The sequence below is a fragment of the Pelophylax lessonae genome (genome assembly GCF_965119305.1).
Source record: "Pelophylax lessonae genome assembly, chromosome: 12".
Classification (NCBI taxonomy): domain Eukaryota; kingdom Metazoa; phylum Chordata; class Amphibia; order Anura; family Ranidae; genus Pelophylax; species Pelophylax lessonae.
In genome coordinates this window covers 120856091-120879805 of record NC_138779.1, presented here as the reverse complement: position 1 = coordinate 120879805, position 23715 = coordinate 120856091, and positions in this window count along the sequence as shown.

Here is a 23715-nt window from a genome sequence, read left to right as displayed (position 1 = left end):
GCTATTTCTCAGGGAAAGGAGACATTATATATGCTTTTATTTCAGATTAGAAAAGATATTTTGAACTACAATTTGACTTTCCTATAAATTCCCCTTGGGTTATACAATGTTTTATTTAATATGATATTTTTAGCAAAAAGATATGTAAAAGGCAGTTATAATTGCACACCAGGACTATAAAAGTTTCCTGAAATCCCATGGCAGGAAAGAAAAACAGGTCATGCAGCTCCTCTGTCTCTCCAAAATTCATAAAGATTTTATGAAAGAAAAACAGAGACAGCAGGCCAAAATGACCTGGTGTATTAGCACAGTAATGCATTTATAAAAACAAAGACTAAAATGCACTTACAAAACCCGAGAAGGGTATGCACATGTAAGAGCCTAATCTGAGATGTGGCTGGCCATGGAAATGTTGCTGGGACCGCAGCAGACTCACTAATAGTGCTGGTACCCAGCAGCCAACCCGCTCTTTGGTTACAGAATTGTCATGGTGATGCATTTCAGAGATTGCTTCCCCTTTTTCACAGCCCTGTCATTGGCCATGGAGGTGCGATTAATCTCACCCTGACATGTGCATACTCATCCTGGGTTTTGAAAGTGCATTTTGTTTTTTAAGAAAAAAATATGTTAGATCAGCACAGAGGATGTGAATGAACTTTGCTTGAAATTGATAAAGGGATTTTTGGAAAAATTGTAAAATATGACAGCCGCGGTTGTAATGTGTACCAGTGTAAACACAATTTAGCTATTAATCAATCAATAACCGCGCTAGTCACAGTTTTTTTAACCTCTCTACACACCTTATAAAGTGGTTGACATCTCCTAAAAATATCAATAAACATTTATAGCGAACAAAGAAAATTTAACAAGACAACAAACATTTGTATAAAATATATGAAAAGTCCCATTCACTATTGCCTACTGTCCACGTGGCACATGCTCTGTAAATATTTAACTTTGGTGCTTGATCCGACTAGTGCATACAGTGCCCCGCATGAATTTGCACTCACCAGAGATATATTTGACAAACTATCACTAGTATGATCAAATGTAGACCCGAGGGAAATGATAAGAGGAAACCCATAGTGTAAAACCATATTTTACAATTTTATTAGGTAAAAGTAAAAAGTACACTTACTTGTATTAGTGCCGGTTTGAACCTATAACATGGTTTCAGGGGCGTTGCTAGGTGAGAAAAAGACCAGGGGCTTCAGCCTGAACCTAAATTTGATGACCCCGCCTACATTTTAAAGTAAGTCCAGTCCAAGCTCCACCCAATGCCCCATCATAAAATGTGACCACACACATGTTAACCACTTAAGCCCCGGAAGATTTTACTCCCTTCCTGACCAGGGCCTATTTTGCGATTCGGCACTGCGTGATTTTAACAGACAATTGCGCGGTCGTGTGAAGCTGTGCTTAAACGAATTTGACGTCCTTTTTTTCCCACAAACAGAGCTTTCTTTTGGTGGTATTTGATCACCTGTGCGATTTTTTGATCATGCGCTATAAACAAAAAAATAGCGTCGATTTTGCAAAAATAACAATATTTTTCACATTTTTTTTATATGAAATTCCCCCCAAAAAAATGTAAAAATCAAAATTTTTTAACATTTTAGGCCAATTTTTTTTTTACCATATGTTTGGTAAAAAAAATCGCAAAAACATATTTTGATTGGTTTGCGTAAAAGTTATTGGGTTTACTAACAAAGGGAAAGGTTTTTGTCGTTTTTGTTGTTTTTTTTAAAGCGTAATGGCGGCGATCTGCGATTTTTTTTGCGGGACTGCGACATTGGGACGGATAGATCGGACCCTTGACTGACATTTTTTACACTTTTGGGGTTACCGGTGACATTACTACAGTAATCAGTGCTATACATATGCACTGTTACTGTAAAAACGACACTGGCAGTGAAGGGCTTAACTTTTTTTTGAGAGGGAGGGGTTATGTGTGTCCCTAGGGGCGTGTTTCTAACTGTGACTGGCTGTGGCTTGATGTGTAAGAACAGTGATCAACGGTCCTACATAGTAGATATATATAGTAGATGCATATAGAGGATTTGATCTTTCCATATTCCTCCTGTGGCCGCTGAATGCGTGCAGGAGTGAGAAGAGGAGAATCAGGCATCCAGTGGCTGCAGGAGGAATATGGAAAGATCAAATCATCTATATGCAGCCGACCCACCGCCCCTCCTATCCAGTCACATAGGGAGACTTGCCTGGGCACTGACCTTCTTCCCTCTGCTGCTGCCTGCGCCGCCGCCACGTCTGAAGTGCAGCCCGAAGAAGAGGGAGGTGGGTGAAGGCTGAGCCAATTCTAGGCGCCGAGGAGGTATTTGAAATCCTCCTCGGCACTGAGCAATGGGAGCCTCTCCTGCTAGCTGCTGTTGTCATGTGATGAGTGACATCACTGGTTGCTAGACGCCAGGCGATACTAGCAACCAGTGTGGCAGGCCAGGCAGGAAAGGAGAAGCATATTAGACAGTGGACACTCGGGGCTAATAACAATAAATCATCCACACGAGACCTGGGGCTTTTTGGGGGCACACTCGGGGCTATAGCCCAGGTCAGCCCCTCCCGACACCACTGCATGTGTGTACAGTATTGGTTATAAGCTGGGCACGCCATGTTGTTTCCGCATCAGGAAGCACGGCTTGGGTCCAAAGATGGTGTCGGTGGAAGATACATTATGATAAAGCTTCAATGCCTTTCCACCTTATTGGTCATCTTCAGGAAGTCCACTGAGTGGAGCACACTGAAGTTAGAGGGGACAAGCCCCACAAGCGTGTTTGACCATACTAACGAAAGTTGGTCATAAGTAAATTCATGTAGGGCACTATATGCACTAGTTGGATCAAGCACCAAAGGTAAATATTTACAGAGCACGGGCACAGTGGGCAATAGTTAATGGGACTTTTGATATATTTTATACAAATTGTTGTTGTCTTGTTAAAATTTCTTTGTTCACTATAAATGTTTATTGATATTTTGAAGAGATGTCAAGCACTTTATATGGTATGTAGAGGTGTTTAAATAGTTGTGACTAATGCGAATAATCATTTTATTTTTTGTTTTATTAAATCTGTTACTGTAATAATACACCTGGTTGTGCTGCTGTGCCTAGTTTTAGCAGAAATATTACTCCTCCGATGACCCCCTTCCCACCTCTGGTGCTATAATCTTTCGGTGCAGTGGGGGTTAATAGAGCTAAGGGAACTCTATAAAAAAATGTCCCTTGGTGTAGATTCATGATCAATCATGGTGCACCGCCAGACCCAAAAAAAGAAAAAAAAAAACCTTCAGTCTCGTCGAAGGCTCTGCCATCTGACATTTCGTAAATAAATAAGGGACAGAGTCACCCCATGACATCATCAGGTGATCCCGCATTCTTGTGATGTCACAAGAAGGCAGGGTCACCCGGAGACATCGCCAGGTGGCCCGCTCCTTAGCTTTTTAAGAAATGGTAGACGGGGGAGCAGGCAGACAGCGGAGCCATCAACAAAATCAGAGGGTTTTTGTTTTTTCAGGTCCAGTGGTGCAGCGGGCATTATGATTGCTGATGGATCTACATCGGGGGACATTTTTTTATGTTTTAAAAAAGGAATTTTCAAAAACGCGTGTTGTGTCTTTATTCACTTTTTACACTTTTTTGGGGAATGGGTAGGGGTACATACATTACTCATTCACACGAGGGGGGCGGGATCTCGGGATCTTGATATCATAAAGCCCCCTACCTGCAGACTCCACAACCACTGCTCAGGGTTGTGGGGAAGAGACCCTTGTCCCCATCAACATGGGGACAAGGTGCTTTGGGGTGGGGGGGGAGAAGAGCCCCCCTGCTCCAAAGCACTTCCCTTTGTTGAGGGCATGGGGCCTGGTATTAATCAGAAGGGGGGCCACTTACTCACCCCCTGTTTCCTGACCTGCTGGGCTGCATGCTCGGATAAGGGTCTGGTATGCATTTTGGGGGGCCCATGTCAGCAATTTTTTTATTTTGGCATGGGAGTTCCTTTTAACCACTTGCCGACCGCCGCAAGTAGATTTACTGCGGCGGTCAGCCCCTCACAGGCAAAGTGACGTTATTTTAACGTCACTAGCCTGGGAGGGTCTGGGGAGCGAGCGCGCGCCGCTGGAGGCGCGCTCCCGCTCGGTCACAGACCCCCCCCCGCGCGTGTGACCGGCGGACCCGATGTCCACCGGTCACTCGGCGATCGTTGGGGGAGAGGGAGAAAGTCAGGCGGCTTGTGTAAACAAGCCACCTGTCATTCTCCTTGGTGTAAAAACACTGATCACACGGTTCTACTATGTAGAACCGTTGATCAGTGTCCTTACACCTCAAGTCACAGCCAATCACAGTAAGAATCACGCCCCTAGGGACACACACAGCCCCTCCCTCTCAAATAAAGTTAACCCCTTCGCTACCAGTGTATTTTTACAGTAACAGTGCACATTTATAGCACTGATTACTGTAAAAATGTCACTGGTAACCCCAAAAGTGTCAAAAATGTCAGTCAAGGGTCCGATCTGTCCGCCCCAATGTCACAGTACCGCAAAAAAAAAAAAAAACGCAGATCGCCGCCATTACGCGTTAAAAAGAAAAAAAACAAAAATGACAAAAATCTTTCCCTTTGTTAGTAAACGCGATAACTTTTGCGCAAACCAATAAAAATACGCTTTTTGCGATTTTTTTTTTACCAAACATATGTAGCATAAAACAAATTGGCCGAAAATGTTAAAACATTTTGATTTTTACATTTTTTTTGGGGAATTTCATATAAAAAAATGTGAAAAATATTGTTATTTTTGCAAAATTGACTTTTTTTGTTTATAGCGCAAAAAGTAAAAAGCGCACAGGTGATCAAATACCACCAAAAGAAAGCTCTGTTTGTGGGAAAAAAAGGACGTCAAATTTGTTTAGGTACAGCGTCGCACGACAGCGCAATTGTGCGTTAAAGTCACGCAGTGCCGAATCGCAAAATACCCCCTGGTCGTTTAGCAGCCAAAACCTCCGGGGCTTAAGTGGTTAAAACCCATATTAGACCCGAAGGGCCTGGTATGGATTGGGAAGAGGAACTTCACACTGTTTTTTTTCAGAATTTTTTATGGTCGGCATTCTTTTGTTTTACATTTCAGCTGTCAGTGGGGAAGCCTGCTGACAGCTGATCAGTCATCGGTTGTTAAGGACACGAGGCTGGCTTTCTGGTCCGCTCCTTAACAACCAAATATTCTTCACACAGAATTCGAATTGGTCGTTCATTTTTCCACTGATCTGAATTGGAATAGTTGAGAAAAGTTTAAATTAATTAGAAAACGAATATGCGAATTGAAATTAAACAAATTTCAACTAAATTCGTTACTATTTCATTTGGAGATTTGGATACATCCGAATCTCCGAATAACCAAAATTTGTCCAAATTTATATTTGGACTGAAATTATTTGCACATGTCTATACAGGAGCAATGAAACTAACAGTTTTAGCTAATGCAGCAGCAGTCAAATATTGGACACACATTATTAGTGGTAATTTATACTTACATTGCAAATGTCTAAAACTAGTTATTTTTTCGACAGAATTCAGCTTTTTTTTGTGTTATAAATGATAAATACTGTTCTGCTACTGAATAAATTGGTTACTATTTGTAATTGTCATTATTATCAGTAAATCGGTGGGGCTGGATTACAAAAATTTGTAGATCAAAAGTTCAAATGTTCCCCGTGAGGATAATAAGGTCTGATGAACCCCAAACTGTTTTCAGTGAAGGGTTGGTGGGTAATAGTGAACAATGGACCGCCCTCATTTTCCCCATAATGAACAATTCCATCTGTGCAACTTTCTAAATGCGCAAGTCAATAACAAGAGGCAGTCCGATTTAAATCTCATGCCTGTGCTAGGCGCACAAAAAAAGAAAACTGTCCAGTCTAAGACATATTGACACCAAGTAGATCAGCTAAAAAGGAATGCAGAAACATCATCAACCCTACTTAGCCTTGGATCTTCAAAGCCTCTTAATGGACACGATCTTAAATGGCTGCTATAAACCTGTTGTAGAACAGTCTAAAAGAATGCGCATATGTAAAGGCCCGTACACACGTACCGATCGTCAGCATACAAACGTCGGCGGACGAAAGATCTGCCGATTGTACGCTAGTTATGCCCCATACACACAGACTTTTGTCTGCAGACTTACCAAAACCATATAATATGAGGTCAAACCTAAACACTTTCAATTTGTATGCAATCCGGCAGGCCCTTGCACTACATAGAAAAGGTAAGTCTGCAGACAAAAGTCTGCAGATAATCTGCACGTGTGTATGGGGCTTAAGTATGGTGCCTCCGACAGCTGTCTGCGCACATTCTGCGGACAAGAGTCTTTCTTGCAAACATAAAAATTTTTGTATGCCGACACCAGAACGGACGATTGTTCGCCAGACAGTACAGAAATCAGCCGACAGACCGCAGATTTGCAAGACTGGGCATGCTCAGAAAAGAAAAAACACAGGGAAAGTTAACCATTACATGACATCACTTCTGCAGTCAGCTGAAGTCGGCGGACAAAATTCTTGTGCTGTCTTTGCACTTTTCAACAGACATCGACATCCCGGGGAGAAAAGACGAACGTTTGTATGACGACGATCGGTACGTGTGTACGGGCCTTAAGTCTCACCCGATTTCTACTAAGACTGAACTTTACAACATCTCATGCTCTCAACTTGACTCTAGATGTAATTATAATTGGCATTGAGGCAGTGCCTGGTGAAGCATAATAAAACACTTCAACACCCCTTCACCACACACCTCTGACCCTTTTGATTAGTTGTACTAATTCTGCAAATGCCCTCTCCGGGGACCAGAAAAGATGGCTTCAGTTGGCAGCTGAAACTCTCACCTGACACCGAAAACTGGTAGTGATACTGAGAGAGCCAGTGACTTTGATATATCAGATTGGACTTAATCTGCAAGCTAATTGGACTTTGCACAGTACAAAAGGCCAGGACAACTTTAAGTACTTTTCGCTTTGTTTATTTTACTTTTGCTTTATTGTTTTCAAAGCATACATTTAAATGGTAGGTTGTTGTTGTGGGGGTACTACATTCAGTATCTAACACCCTTGACAGAGAAGTTAATCAACAACCACAGATTCTTAAAGTAAAAAGGCAAGAGTTTATAATAAAATCAAATAAACATTTTTTAAAACACTTGCTGACCTTGTCTTTTTCTGACATTTGTTGTTTACAAGTAAAAATCTGTATTTTTTGCTAGAAAAATACTAAGAACCCCCAAACATATATATATATATATATATATATATATATATATATATATATATCTATCTATCTATCTATTCATTTTTTTTAGCGGGGACCCTAGAGAATAAAATGGCGGTTATTGCAATATTTTATCTCACATTGTATTTGTGCAGCGGTTTTTCAAACACAATTGTTTTTGAAAAAATATAGTTTGATGAATTAAAAAAAAACGCAATGGTAAAGTTAGCCCATTTTTTGTATACAATGAAAGATGATGTTACGCTGAGTAAATAGATACCTAACATGTCCTGCTTTAAAATTGCACACGCTCGTGGAATGACAACAAACTACGTTTTTTAAAAATCTCCATAGGCGAGGCTTTAAAAAGGTTTACAGTTTAGCAGTTTAGAGCTACAGAGAAGATCTAGTGCTAGAATTATTGCTCTCACTCTAATGATTGTAACAATACCTCACATGTGTGGTTTGATCACCGTTTACATATGCGGCATGTCTTACGTATGTGCTCACTTCTGAGCACAGTCAGGGAGGGATAGGGTGCCTAAAATTATTTATTTTATTTATTTTACTTTTTATTTTTACACTGTCCCTTTATTTATTTTATCACTTTTAGGCCCCGTTCACACTGGGGCGATCCGACTTCCCGGGGCGACCTCACAGGTCGCGGCGCATTGCTCGCACCGCGACCTCGGAGCGGCCGGCACGGACTTCATAACATTGAAGTCAATGCAGGTCGCTCCAGGTCACCCCAAAGAATCTCCAGACCCTTTTTCTAAGTCGGAGCGACTTGTGTCGCTCCTATTAGAACGGGTCCACAGCTGCTCTATGCCAGGCGACCTACGGAGACCTGTCAGGCGACCAGGTCGTCTGACAGGTCGCCCCAGTGTGAACAGGGGCTCATTCCTATTACAATGATTGTAAACATCCCTTGTAATATAAATACACATGACAGGTCCTCTTTATTGAGAGATCTATGGTCAAAAAGACATAAGAAAAAAGGAATAAACTGTTTTTTTTTTACATTTTGGAAAAAAAAAAAAATCCCTTGTTTATGCCCTAGAACTGGAAGTAACATCAGAGGTTGCACTAGTCCTGCAGATAATCTTTTAAAATGTCAGAATTGCAACAGCAGATGCTGTGACTGATTTTGTTAAAACGCATGGTGGAGTCTACTGTGTGTGTGTGTAAAGAATTAACTGTGTAGTAACAAAAACGTTTACTAACAATTACTTTCACTCTGTGGGCACATAAGGCTTCGTTCACATATTGGCGTTTTGGATCGCGGGCAGAAACGGCATGAATCATTGCAAATCGCGGGACACCAGTGCGATTCCAGTGACTTGCAATGGCACCCCAAACATGACGCAATTTTGCCGTGATTGTCGCCTGACGAATCGGAGTAAAATTGCCCAAACACAATCACGGGATGCAAAAGAAGTGCATTACTTTTTTTGGGCAACAAGGGTTCCGAGACTCTGTATGCGTGATTTTACCGTGATTCGTCAGGCAACAATTGAAGAAAAATCATGCCGCATTTGGGGGTGCCATTGCAAGTGACTGGAATCACAGGGGTGTCCCGTGATTTCCAATGATTCAGGATCGCAGGCAGAATCGCAGTGATTCTGCCCACGATCCGAGGCACCAATATATCAATGGAGCCTTAGGAATGTAATAATCACAAAGTATCAACTTACACCAGAAGTACAGTGCATTACGAAAGTATTCGGCCCCCTTGAACTGGACAGAGTCTCCCACCTCAGCTGTAGATCTCTGCAGTTCATCCAGAGTGATCATGGGCCTCTTGGCTGCATCTCTGATCAGTCTTTTCCTTGTATGAGCTGAAAGTTTAGAGGGACGGCCAGGTCTTCGTAGATTTGCAGTGGTCTGATACTGCTTCCATTTCAATATTAATCGCTTGCACAGTGCTCCTTGGGATGTTTAAAGCTTGGGAAATCTTTTTGTATCCAAATCCAGCTTTAAACTTCTCCACAACAGTATCTTGGACCTGCCTGGTGTGTTCCTTGTTCTTCATGATGCTCTCTGCGCTTTAAATGGACCTCTGAGACTATCACAGTGCAGGTGCATTTATACGGAGACTTGATTACACACAGGTGGATTCTATTTATCATCATTAGTCATTTAGGTCAACATTGGATCATTCAGAGATCCTCATTGAACTTCGGGAGAGAGTTTGCTGCACTGAAAGTAAAGGGGCTGAATAATTTTGCACGCCCAATTTTCCAGTTTTTTATTTTTTAAAAAAGTTTGAAATATCCAATAAATTTCAATCCACTTCATGATTGTGTCCCACTTGTTGTTGATTCTTCAAAAAAAAATTACAGTTTTATATCTTTATGTTTGAAGCCTGAAATGTGGCAAAAGGTTGAAAAGTTCAAGGGGGCAAAATACTTTCGCAATGCACTGTATAATAGGAAATGCATGTTTCTGCTGAAAGGACCTGCAGACACTTACACGGCTATGGCAAGCCACTTGTGCACCACATTGTGGCAGTGATCTTAAAGGGTAACTCCACTTTCGTGGGGGAAAAAAGTAGCAAAAAAAAAAAAAATATAGCATATACTGTACAATTGCGTGCATACACTTTTGTTGTACAAGTTATATATTTATGCAAAAGAAATGTCACCTCTCATTTGGGCTACTGGGTGATCACTAAACTGCCGCAATCAATTTTGGGATTACCCAAAGTAAATGGTAAAGTGTTCGAATTTGAGGTGCTGCGTGGTACACTAGTGCTAATTAAAAGTGTCTAAAATAAAACAAAAATCATCCAAACATAATAGCTGTGTGCAATTGACCAAAACATTTTTTTCGTGAATATTGTGAAATTCTATACGAAAATGATACATTTATGTTAAGAAAATATATAAAAAACTTGAAATAATGTAAAAAATACAATTGTGAACAATTTATTTCAAGATGAACAGCTGTCTTCCACTTCCAAGTATCACCGCTGCGGACCTCAATGCATTTCACGCCATCAGGAAGTCGTTCATGACTTTCTTCTGAGATACTCCCATTAGGAATACATCTAAAGAGATGCAGACCCGGCAGATTTTCTTATTAGTGCTATGCAGGTGCACAGCTGACTGATAATTATGAAACTACTCCCATTAGACCCACACGGCACAGAGGCACAGAGGAACAAACAGGAATTTCTTCAGAATAACAAAAGGTAGGAATCTGCAACAAAGTTTGTTATAATCCTTTACAATGTACAGAGATCACCCAGAGGGGAATGTTTTTCCCTAACAAAAGTGGAGTTATACTTTAAGGACTAAGAAAATAATTCCTATAAATCCTTGGAGGAACTTATACACATCTGTCCCGCTGAAATTTGTGAGTTTGCAGCTTGTGATGGAGAACAATCCTGAGTCTGTCAAAGCTACCTACATTAACCACTTGCTGCCCTCTAGCCGTACATTTACTGCTAGCAGGTGGAACAGCCAGGCACGGCAATGTATGGGTACTTCGCGATCTGCTTTTTGTTTTTTGGGAACGCATGAACGCACCCCCTGCTCATCTGTGGTGTGATTGGGCACAGCGTGAGTTTGTCAGCAGGTTACAGCCAATTATTTTGGCTGTATACCTGCTGATCAGCTGTTGCAAATCACAGTACAGACTTCTATGTTTACAAACACACAGAACAGCGATCTGGCTGTGTCTTCTCCCTGAACAAACTCTGAGTTCAGGAAGAAAAGACAGCCAGGTCCTGTGAGTAAAAACAGCACACATACCCTTGTTAGGCACCAGGGTTGTACCTAGAGCATTTGGCACCTGGGGTTAGATATTATATTTGGCACCCTCCTGGGACAGATCCTATATCCAGCCCCCGGGGCAAAACCTATATCTGGCACCCCCTGGGGGAAAACCTCAAAATGAAAGCTCTATTTGTGTGAAGATATGGTAAAGTTTCATTAGGATACAGTGTTGCATGACCAAGCAATTGCCAGTTAAATTAGCACAGAGCTGAATAGCAAAAAATGCCCCATTCAAAAATGTGGAGAAAACCTTCCAGAGGTCAAGTGGTTAAAACTTAGGTATCTGACTACTGCAGTGCTCCCCCTAGTGGCTGGAAAGGGGGAAAATCATTGTAGCAATTCCTGCTACACTCATAGGTCAAGCCTCATAGTGACCAGCAATTGGAGCTCCTGGTAACATGCATCATCAGATGATAACAGCAGCTGCTATGCTTCTGGAAAGCCTGTATAGCTCAGGTGCAATTGTCCTGTGCAGAAGAAGCAAACATCACTTTGCCAGCTGGTTCAGAAGTTATACTCTCTTGTCTTAACCCAGAGGTCAAAAAGCACATATTTCTGGAAACGATTCATAGTCCCCTTTTACACAAACTGACCATTTGTTTGATCAGTTCTGTCACGATTGTTGAAAGCAAAAACGGATGACATTTACATGAGTTTGTCATCAGTTTTTCATCTGTATTTACATCAGTTTTTTTTTTACATCTGCCAGCTACAGTCATTAACCACTTAAGTCCTGGAGCCATTTTTTTTTCATGCAAAAACATACAGTTGGTCCATTTACATTAGGGTTTCTTCTGATCCGTTTTTTCAACAGAAAAAATTAGGGTTTTTATCCGTTCCAAAAAACGGATGTTGACGGAAGTGGATGTAAACGGATGATCATCGATCATCCATTTTTTCCATAGAGATGCATTGATGTCCATTTTTCATCTGTCAATGGATAGATGAAAAATGGACAAACCATCCGCATGTGTGAAAGGGGCTTTACTCTTACTGGAGCCCTGTGTATGAATTTTCACCAAATAGGGAGTGAGATGAGAGGTCAGAGTCTCAGAGGAGATTCCTACACTGGTCCTGTTAGGCACAGATCTGGGGACTCTTGTGCCATGCGTGTTCTGATAACACCCAGGTTTCACCAATTGGACCCTATGGATATACCAAGCTACTATGTAAAGATTTGGTGTGACATTTGAGACCCTTATAGATAAACAGATGGAAGTAAGTGGGGTACAGATGCATGGTTCTCCTAGGGATGGAGATGGAGTAACCACCATGCATTCACAGTTTCCCAATACCTGCTAAGAATGTCTAATGTATAACATTTCGTTTTTTAATCTGATAACAATGTAGGCCAGTGTTAGCAGTCACTTGTAGTGCAGTAAAGGCTGGCAAGGCGCAGTCTCTGGCCGCAGAGCCAAGATTCCCCTAGCACAGGGATCCTCAAACTATGGCCCTCCAGCTGTTGCGGAACTACGCATCCCATGAGGCATTGTAAAACTCTGACATTCAAAGACATGACTAGGCATGATGGGAATTGTAGTTCCTGAACAACTGGAGGGCCATAGTTTGAAGACCCCTACCCTAGCAGGTCACTTGGGAATCACTAAGACTAGGGCTTGAGTGATTAAGAATTATTTTTTTTTACCTAACATGCCTACAGACCTAGTCAGATACTATCTGTCTTGTGTTATCTGCCAGTGGGTTGGCAAGGCAGGAGATTTTCACAAGGCTTCATGATAACATTTACCAATAACCTTTTAAAAGGGTAGCGGTTGCTGTCATCCCGAGCAGTTCAGGCAAATTATATATATACTGTATATAAATACAGTATAAATATACAGTATCTCACAAAAGTAAGTACACCCCTCACATTTTTATAAATATTTTATTATATCTTTGCATGTGACCACAATGAAAAAATGTCACTTTGTGTACAGCTTGTATAACAGTGTAAATTTGCTGCCCCTTCAAAATAACTGAACACACAGTCATTAAAGTCTAAACTGTTGGCAACAAAAGTGCGTACACCCCTAAGTCAAAAAGACAACATCACGGAGCTGGTGGATGTTAGAGACCTTGCGCTCCTCCACCTTCCGTTTAAGGATGCCCCACACATGCTCAATGGAGTTTAGGTCTGGAGACATGCTTGGCCAGTCCATCACCTTTACCCTCAGCTTCTTTAGCAAGGCTGTGGTTGTCTTGGAATTGTGTTTGGGGTCGTTATCATGTTGGAATACTGCCCTGCGGCCCAGTCTCTGCAGGGAGGGGATCATGCTCTTCTTCAGTATGTCACAGTACATATTGGCATTCATGGTTCCCTCAATGAACTGTGAACTGTAGCTCCCCAGTGGCGGCAGCCCCAGACCATGACACCCCCACCACCATACTTGACTGTAGGCAAGACACACTTGTCTTTGTACCTGGTTGCCGCCATACACCCTTGACACCATCTGAACCAAATGAGTTTATCTTGGTCTCATCACCAGACCACAGGACATGGTTCCAGTAATCCATGTCCTTAGCCTGCTTATCTTTAGCAAACTGTTTGCAGGCTTTCTGGTGCAGCGTCCGCCACACCTGACACTTACTCACCAATTGTTGGAATACAGGTTCCAAATTATCCACAAGGTAGCGCGATAGATCCGTGAGCACCGTCACCCCAAGGTATCTAAACCGGTCAACCCATTGCAAAGGTATAGCCGCCGGTGGAGGGGGAGTAGCAGCCATGAGGGGCAGTACACTAGACTTGGACCAATTTATCCGAACCCCCGAGAACACCCCATGCCTATCAATAATGGACAAGGCCGCAGCAAGAGAATCCGAGGTATCGATAAATAAAGAAGCGTTTCATCGGCATATAATGATATGCGTTCAACTACTTGTCCCACCCGCAAGCCTCCCACAGCATCCGTCATGCGAAATCTGATAGCCAAGGGTTCTATGGCGAGGGCGAAAAGACCGGGGGACAACGGGCAGCCCTGGCGCGTACCCCTGCCCAGCCGAAATGGGGATGACAAAAGGCCATTGGTACGGATTCGGGCCACAGGGGCGGCGTACAACAGGCGGATCCATGCAATAAACCGGGGCCCGAAGCCAAATCTAAACAGTACCTGCCATAAATAGTCCCATTCCACGGAGTTGAAAGCTTTTTCCGCATCTAGCGCGGCCACCGCACCCTGTGAGTCGTTCGACTCCGCACATGCTATGTTGGTATGAAAGCGGCGAATGTTGATGTCCGTGCCCTTACCCGGCATAAATCCAGTCTGATCTCCGTGGATCAAACATAGGATCATGGAGTTAAGGCGATTGGCCAAAACTTTAATCAAGATTTTAGCATCCACGTTCAGCAGTGAGATGGGCCGATAGGAGGAACACAATTCAGGATCCTTACCGGGCTTAGGCAGGACAACAACAACAGCCTCCGACATAGAAGGCGGCAAAGAGCCTGCCTCCAAGGCCGCACAGAGCGTCCCATGAAAGGAAGAAGCAATGACATCCAAGTTAGTTTTATAAAACTCCGTGGGGAGGCCATCGGGACCAGGGGACTTCCCAGTCTGCAGGGATTTGATCGCCTTCTTAACCTCACGCAGGGAATAGGGAGCGTCAAGCCTCGAAGCCTCAGCAGTGGGGAGAGAGGGGAAGTCAATCTCAGCTAGATAGGCTGACAGGTCCTCAGGCGGATAGGCCGCTCTGGTGGCATAAAGGGAGGAATAATACTCCTCAAACCTCTGTGAAATCAACATCGGGTCTGAGAGCAAAGTCCCATCCTCCGTCCTGATATTGGCTATACCAGTTCCCCCGGATCTCTCTGACGCCAGCCAGGCCAACAGCCGTCCAGATCGCTCCCCTTGCTCAAACACCCGTTGGGACTGGGAAAGTAGGAAGCGGCGGCACGACTCCGCACGAATCAGCGCCACCTCCCGGTATGCGGACTGCATGTCAGAGTACGTGCCCCTATCCAGTGTGGACAGATAGTCCGCCTCCAGAGACGCAACCTTGGCTTTGGCCACAGACAACTGCACTCAGGATTCCCCCCTCACTCTAGAAATATTGTACTGGTATCTACCCCAAGTATAGGCCTTGAAGGCGTCCCACACCATAGCCGGGGTCGCAGTGCCATCATTATGTTGCCAGAACTCACTGAGCTCAGAGGACAGTATCGGCACAATCCTCTCGTTTGTCACCCAAAACCGGGAAAGTCTCCACAATCCCTGACCCACTGCTGAGTCCGTAGAGAGGTCCATCATCACCTGGGCATGATCTGAAATGCCCGGGGAAGGATGGAGGTCCCCGATACCCTGGACAGAAAGGACGAACTGACATAAATCACATCAATACGTAAAAACGTAGCATGAGTGGTCGAATGACAGGTATATTGGCGCTGAGAAGGATGCTTCCAGCGCCAGACATCCTGCAGATCAAGCGCCTCCGCCCAGCGGGCTAAACCAGAGTCAGTCACCGGGTCAGGGCGAAGCCTATCTAGGGAGGGATTAGGTGGCACATTAAAGTCTCCAGCGAAAATCAAATTAGGAGTAGGGTACTGAGCCACCAGGCCCTGGAGTCTAGGCAGCAGGCTAAGGTCAGCAGGCGGAGGGACATACAACCCAACAATCACCAGTTCTAGTCGATCACACAGGGCATGCAATATGACATATCTACTGTCCGAGTCCAAGTGGAGATCCAGGAGCACAAACTGGAGGGACCGGTGTACTAGAACACTGACCCCGCGGGAGTAGGAGGAGAAGGTAGAGTGATAATACGCCCCCACCCATGAATTCTTCAAGGCCAACACCCGGGCGCCCGTGAGGTGGGTCTCCTGAAGAATACAGATGTGCGGGTGGTGTTTCTGCAAAAAGGAGAACACCAGGGAACGCTTAAACTTAGAGTTTCAAGCCCTGCACATTCCACGTGACCAACCTCAGGGGGGCCATAGCATCGGGAAGAGAACAGAAAAAAGGGGAAACTGTCCAGCAGAGACAGCCCCCCCAATAGACCCAGGCTACATACTAGAGGAGCCAACCCAGCCCCACACACATGGAGCATAGAACAGCAAGTCATAAAAGTGCACAGATAGACATAGACAGACCTTGGTGGCAAATAAGACAGAAGGCATTTAAATACAACCCCAAACATAAACTTCCCCAACACACCCCAACCCCCCTCCCCCCACCCCGCAACACACCAAAAACGTGGGTGAGCTTGAGACCCCAAACCAAACATGACCAGTGTCAAATGGGGGGCACTATACCAAAAGGGCGCCTGGCAGGAACAGTCAAACACACCAGGAGTGCCGAGAACACTGCCTATAGAAAAACATCCGCCCGCAGCAGAGACTGAAATAGAGGGTATCAGACCAAAAAATGTCAAGGGGGGGATGACCGTCCCAGCAGCGATTCAACCCAAAGAAAAATAAGAAAAATTATCAAATGAGTCCAAGGCAATAGAAGTGGAGGGACAAACAAAACGGTGGACCACATAGGAGAACAGGGGGACACAGTTCCAAGGGAAGTGCAGTCACTGTAAAACCGGGATAAAAAGGGGGAAAAAAGAAAAAGAAAACAGTCCACCTGAGAAAGTCCTTGCAGGTCCCAGGAATCACAGAGGTGAGGCAGGAGCATCACGCTGGTAGTAACTCAGGCCCAGCCAGGCCAGTACCTGAAGAAATGTTACAGGTGTCCCACGATCTAGCGACGAGGCAAGGATTCCAGCCAGGTGGAGGCCTCTTCCGGGGAAGTGAAGAAGCGGAGAGATTCGCCATCTTGCACCCGAAGCCTGGCCGGGAATAGCATACTATATTTCAGGCCCCTTTGCCGCAGGGCCAGCTTGACGTGGTTAAAGGATTTGCGCAGTTTTTGCATCTCCACCGAAAAATCTGGGAAGATCATCAGTCTGACCCCTTCCAGCCGCAAAGCATCCTGCTTCCTACTCTCCCGCAGTACCGTATCCCGGTCCCGAAAATTTAGCAGGCGGAGGATAAAGGTGCGCGGTGGGGCTCCGGGTGGCCCCCTGCAAGCGGGCATGCAATGTGCCCGTTCCACCGCAAAATACGGGGAGAAAGTGGCCTGCGGGAGCAGGTCGCGGAGAAGGCGTTCCGCAAAGTCTGCAGGATTAGGGTCTTTAGACCCCTCCGGGAGGCCCAGGATCCTCAAGTTATTGCGGCAGTTGCCTCCGCCCGAAACTCCAGAGTCCTCCGCCCGAAACTCCAGAGCCTTCACCTTGACACGGAGGGTATGCAGGGAAGCCGCGTGGTCTCTCAGGATATCCTCCGTCCGTGTCTCCCACCCTGTGTTCCACCTCAGTGAGTCTTGTGCGGAACTGGTCAGGGTGGACTGACAGGTGGAAATAGCCTGCATGAGAGCGGTAAAGTTGTCCTGTTCCCGGATGGCAGGGTCCGCATCCTCCGTCTGGGTGGCCATATTGGCGGGAGCACGAGGCCCGGCTTTAGCGCCGGCAGGAGCAGCGGGGGCCGATGCGGACGAACGGGGCGCCAAGGACGGTCTGCCCCTGGTCATATCAGTGCAGGCGAATCACCCGATCCCTCCGGTAAGGCAGAGGGCGGCAGGGCAGCAGCTCCACAGGATTAAAGCAGGCAGGTCAGCGGAGCACCCTTCCTAAACATCCGCTCCGGTCGCCATCTTGGACACGCCCCCCCTGGTGCATCATCTTTAAAATAGGCTCCCTTCTGGGATGACAGCCATTCAGACCAATTTGATGCAGTGTGTGGCATATGGTCTGAGCACTGACAGGCTCACCCCTCACCCCTTCAACCTCTGCAGCAATGCTGGCAGCACTCATATGTCTACTTCCCAAAGACAACCTCTGGATATGACGCTGAGCACTTGCACTCAACTTTTTTGGTCGACTATGGCGAAGCCTGCTCTGAGAGGAACATGTCCTGTTAAACAGCTGTATGGTCTTGGCGCCCGTGTTTCAGCTCAGTTTCAGGGTCTAGGGCAATCTTCTTATAGCCTAGGCCATCTTCATGTAGAGCAATAATTATTTTTTTCAGATCCTCAGAGAGTTCTTTGCCATGAGGTGCCATGTTGAACATCCAGTGACCAGTATGAGAAAGTGAGAGCGATAACACCAAATTTAACACACCTGCTCCCCATTCATACCTGAGACCTTGTAACACTAACGAGTCACGTGACATCGGGGAGGGAAAATGGCTAATTGGGCCCAATTTGTTGCCAGCGGTTTAGACATTAATGGCTGTGTGTTGAGTTAATTTGAGGGGACAGCAAATTTACACTGTTATACAAGCTGTACACTCACTAATTTACATTGTAGCAAAGTGTAATTTCGTCACTGTTGTCACATATAAAGATATTATAAAATATTTGCAAAAATGTGAAGGGTGTACTCAATTTTGTGAGATACTGTGTGTGTGTGTATATATAAATATATATAAACATATAATATTCCCTGACATTTGTGCACTATTACACCTATTACCCTTAGGTTGTGGCTCCATCTTCCCTCAGGGTGGGCAAGTTTGCGGATGCTTTGCTGTGAATCTATATGAGAGCAGGATTCATGGCAAAGCTGCTCAGTGATCAATGCTCACAGTTTGTGGCTAACCTGGTGCAGGCTTCCTGTTGGGAAAATACATACTACTTCTTGTAGTTTATGTAGTTGCTCCCACTACATGGTGGCTTTACTTTTCTAATGTGTTTGCCATCAATTTTTCTAACACAGTTAGGAAAATAACAAATTTGCCCAAACAACTTTGTTTCTTGGAAGTAGGTATCATAAATTTCCTCAAGTTTTGCCAAAACTCAAAATGCATAGATGCATATAAATGAGCAGTAGCAAGAAACTTGTAAATAAAGGCCTGTAATAGATAGATCAGCAACATTTTTCATCCTTTTTTCTTTTTTGTTTATGTTTCAATATTTTTATTAAGGTTTTCACAAATGAAAAAATAAAGAAAGTCCAGCATTGTTTTGAAACAATATGCAATGTTCACAATATGGATTACATACAGAATAAAGGCAAAAAAAAAAAAGTAATTTTTTTTATTGTAACTACTTAAATAAAGAGCGAAAAACATAAAACTTCAATCCTCGCATTGGCAAAGGACTACTCCCAGTTCTATTCCCTCTGATACAACTTTCCACAGCACACATCTGAGGCATATAGCCACTGACTGCAAAATCGATTCTAGAACAACTACTGTCTCAATTTTATAGTTTGGGAAGAGACAGTAAAACATAGAAACCCCACTTAGGCCTACACCTTAGAGGGTTTCTCCCCTTATTTGGGTGTCTTTGTTCTTTCTCCCCCTTTGTCTCCCCTTTACTGTTTGCACTCCCGTCCTTTTTTTTTTTTTTTTTTTTTTGTTTCTTCCCTCTCTTTTCCTCTTCCTCTTTCCTCCCCTCTCCCCTCCTCCACACCCCTGCTCCCGTTTCCTCTTCTCCTCTTGTCCCCCCTCCTGTTCCCCCTTCTCTGCCTCTGCTACACTCTCTCCCCGGCCACTATGGACCCCATGCGAGTATCCACATGGAACGCCAGGGGCCTAAACGTGCCCGAAAAAAGGCGGATGCTCATGGGAGACCTCCGACGCTCTCGTTCTGACATCGCATTCATTCAGGAGACCCATTTTAGGTCTGGAGGCCTCCCCTTCCTCCAGAACCGGTTCTATCCTACTGCGTACTACGCTACCAATGATGTCTCTAAATCCAGAGGGGTGTCCATCCTGCTCTCGAGCAATATTCCCTGGTCACTGCTTGATAAGAGGACAGACCCACACGGGCGTTTTCTTTTTCTTAAGGGCCGTGTTGGTGGCCGGACGGTGACGCTTGCAAATGTATATGCTCCCAATTCGCACCAGGTGTCAGCAACAGGTGTGACCAGAAATGTGTGGACTGACACAGAGAACATTAGACATAATTAAGGTGTAAAGAATATAATTTATTTAAAAATAAGTGAATAACACAAATGTAAACGCACCTCCAGAAAACTATAACTGTGTAAATCCAATCAGATACCCAAACAATAGTGACACACAGCAAACAACTGCTCAAACCAAATATATACAAAACAGGATAAATGAATAGTAATAGTAACAGAGCCGGGGTCATACACGGGAGATCAAGCAGAGGGAGCTGGGAGCAAGACAGAACAGAGAGAGGGTTGCAGGAGACGGAGTAAGCAAACAGGAAGGAAGGAATCAGGCTGCAGGGTCAGGATCAGAGTCCAGGATCAGGATACAGGGACACAGGCATGCAGGCATGCAGGTCAGGCGCACATGGAGACAATACCAAGGCAGTGAGAAGAAGCATACACAGGGTTTAAATATACTTCCTGCAACCAGCATCAGGTGATGACTGATTGCATAAGATGTTCGCTTCTGACTACTGAGAGACACCCGCTGGTGGACACTGGAACTGCAGCTTATGGATCTGGGAGCTACAGTGCCACCAGCAGGTGAGCTCTTTCCTGACAGTACCCCCCCTCTAAGGAGCGGCCTCAGGACGCTCCAAAAAACCCTAGCTAAACCAGTCCATAAAAGACAGTCATTTGCTGCACAAATCCAGAGCAAAAGTTCCTTGTAGGCTGAAGAAGTGCCGGGTTCCAAGCGAGATGCCCCATTGCCAAGATCCAACAATAGGCAAAGTGTCCCACCGCCTGGGTCAGGTGACTGACTGGGTATCCCACCGCTGAGGTCAAGCAACTGGCTGGGTGTCCTGCTGGCCAGATCCTCTGACATGTACAGAATTTGATACTTCAAGTCCCTCAGAACAGCAGGTACCCCATTGCTGGGGTCCCACGAGTTGCCTGCAGACTTAGCCATGGGGTCATGCGACAATACCAGAACTCTGACACAGAAGTGTCTCGCCATAACCAAGTAGCTTGCCTGGTTTCCAGGACTTACTCTGCACTTCAAAAGCCACCTAGGTATCTCTGAGGCACTGGTTACCTGACCCGGGTCCCCTAGTGCACCCAAAGCTGGGGCAAGCGCATCCGGATCATGGAGAGGCACAGATAGTACCCCTCCATTCCCCAGGAGCTTACCATGACCAGGGCCATGAAGGCAAATGCAGCTACTAGTTACCATGGGCATGTCCGGACCACCAGGCTTTGGAGCCATAGGAACAACACTCTGCCAGAGGGACTCAACCGAGGCAACCGACAAACGAATCTCAGGCCAAACAGGTAACCCATATAAAGCATGCGAGGACTCAGAGCTTTCAAACCCATTAGCAGGTGAACACTTTGTTTTTGCATGACAGTCCAACCGAGCAGCTGGTATTGAGTCAGTAGAACCCGGCTGGGTGGTAAGTAGAAGAGAAGTAAGATCAGGCTGGTCAATGGTAAAAGGATCATCAGACGCATGCTGGACATCAAGCATGGGATCATCAGGCTGGACATCTGTCACCGGATCAGAGGCAGAAGAAGGCAGGTTGTCAGACAGCAGATCCCTAGGGGTAGACGTGTCATCGAGCAGCAGACCATCAGAGGCAGGCAGGTTGTTAGGGACAGGATGTCCAGAGACAGGCTGGGCATTGGGCACCTGCCCCTTTGGCTGGGCAACAGGGACCGAAACTTCAAGCTGGGCAACAGGGACCGAAACTTCAAGCTGGGCAACAGGGACCGGAACTTCAAGCTGGGCAACAGGGACCGGAACTTCAAGCTGGGCAACAGGGACCGGAACTTCAAGCTGGGCAACAGGGACCGGAACTTCAAGCTGGGCAACAGGAACCGGAACTTCAAGCTGGGCAACAGGGACCGGAACTTCAAGCTGGGCAACAGGGACCGGAACTTCAAGCTGGGCAGCAGGGACCAGAACTTCAAGCTGGGCAGCAGGGACCGGAACTTCAAGCTGGGCAGCAGGGACCGGAACTTCAAGCTGGGCAGCAGGGACCAGAACTTCAAGCTGGGCAGCAGGGACCGGAACTTCAAGCTGGGCAGCAGGGACCGGAACTTCAAGCTGGGCAACAGGGACCGGAACTTCATGCTGGGCAGCAGGGACCGGAACTTCAGGCTGGGCAAAAGGGACCGGAACTTCAGGCTGGGCAAAAGGGACCGGAACTTCAGGCTGGGCAAAAGGGACCGGAACTTCAGGCTGGGCAAAAGGGACCGGAACTTCAGGCTGGGCAAAAGGGACCGGAACTTCAGGCTGGGCAAAGGGGACCAGAACTTCAGGCTGGGCAAAAGGGACCAGAACTTCAGGCTGGACAAAAGGGACCAGAACTTCAGGCTGGAGCAGTTCGGCTGGCGTGGAAGTAGGCTGGAGCAGATCGGCTGGCGTGGAAGCAAGCTGGAGCAGATCAGCTGGCATGGAAGCAAGCTGGAGCAGATCGGCTGGCGTGGAAGCAGGCTGGAGCAGATCGGCTGGCGTGGAAGCAGGCTGGAGCAGATCGGCTGGCGTGGAAGCAAGCTGGAGCAGATCGGCTGGCGTGGATGCAGGCAGATCGGCTGGTGTGGATGCAGGCTGGAGCAGATCGTCTGGCGTGGATGCAGGCTGGAGCAGATCGGCTGGCGTGGATGCAGGCTGGAGCAGATCGGCTGGCGTGGAAGCAGGCAGATTCGCTGGCGTGGAAGCAGGCAGATCCGCTGGCGTGGATGCAGGATGGAGCAGATCCGCTGGCGTGGATGCAGGCAGATCGGCTAGTGTGGAAGCAAGCTGAAGCAGATCGGCTGGCGTGGAAGCAGGCTGGGGTAGATCCGCTGGCGTGGAAGCAGGCATGGATGCAGGCTGGAGCAGATCCGCTGGTGTGGATGCACAATTGGATAGTGGCAAGATTTTGCAAGTTGGGAAAAACTTTCGTTTCTTTTTGGGTTTTGCCACTGAGGTTCTGCATGTGAACACAGGGCTGTGAGTAGGGGGAGCAGCTGGTAGCAAAGAAAAGCTGGGGGATTTTGAAAAAGAGGGAGCAGTAACTAAGGAGGATTTCTGAAGGATTGGTGCAGACAGTGGAGAAGAGGTAAGCTTCAAGGAGTTAAAGGCAGGGTAGGTGCAGCAAGTGGGAACAGGGTACTGACATATGGTTGGTAGAAGGGTAAACTGGGCTGCAACTGTGGTTGCTGTGGGTGATGGAGAGAGAGATGTTTGAGCAGGCAGGTGTCTAGCAGTAGGAAGGGGTTGTTGCAAACTGACTGAAGCTGAGTGCAATATATCTGACCATGCTTGTAATAACGGTTGAACAAGATTCAGTTTACACTCTGCCTGTCTGACAAGAGACTGCACTGCATTAATACAATCTACTAGCACCTGTTGGGAACATGCTGAATAGTGCTCAAAGAAATAAGAGGAGTCATCCTCCAATAACCATACCAGTGATTCTACCTGAGCCATACTAAAGGGGGGAGAAAAGTCATCACTTTCTTTAGGAATACTGGACAAAGCCAACTCTGCACAAACTTGAATCAATGGCTGAACATCATCAAACAGCATCCTGCCCTGATCAACTAGGGAATGAGCAAGACGAATGCATTCTAACAGCTGGTCCCTGGCCCACTCCTTTAATATCTGGCAGCAGTATTCTTTTTCCTCTGTCACCAGCAAAGAAAAGTAAATTACCTCCTCAAGATGCATCTTGCCACAAACAACAGAGCTAAGATGGCTTCTCTGTGCAGCCACTTCTGGTCAGGACTGGCCTTGGTATTCTGTCAGCAACAGGTGTGACCAGAAATGTGTGGACTGACACAGAGAACATTAGACAT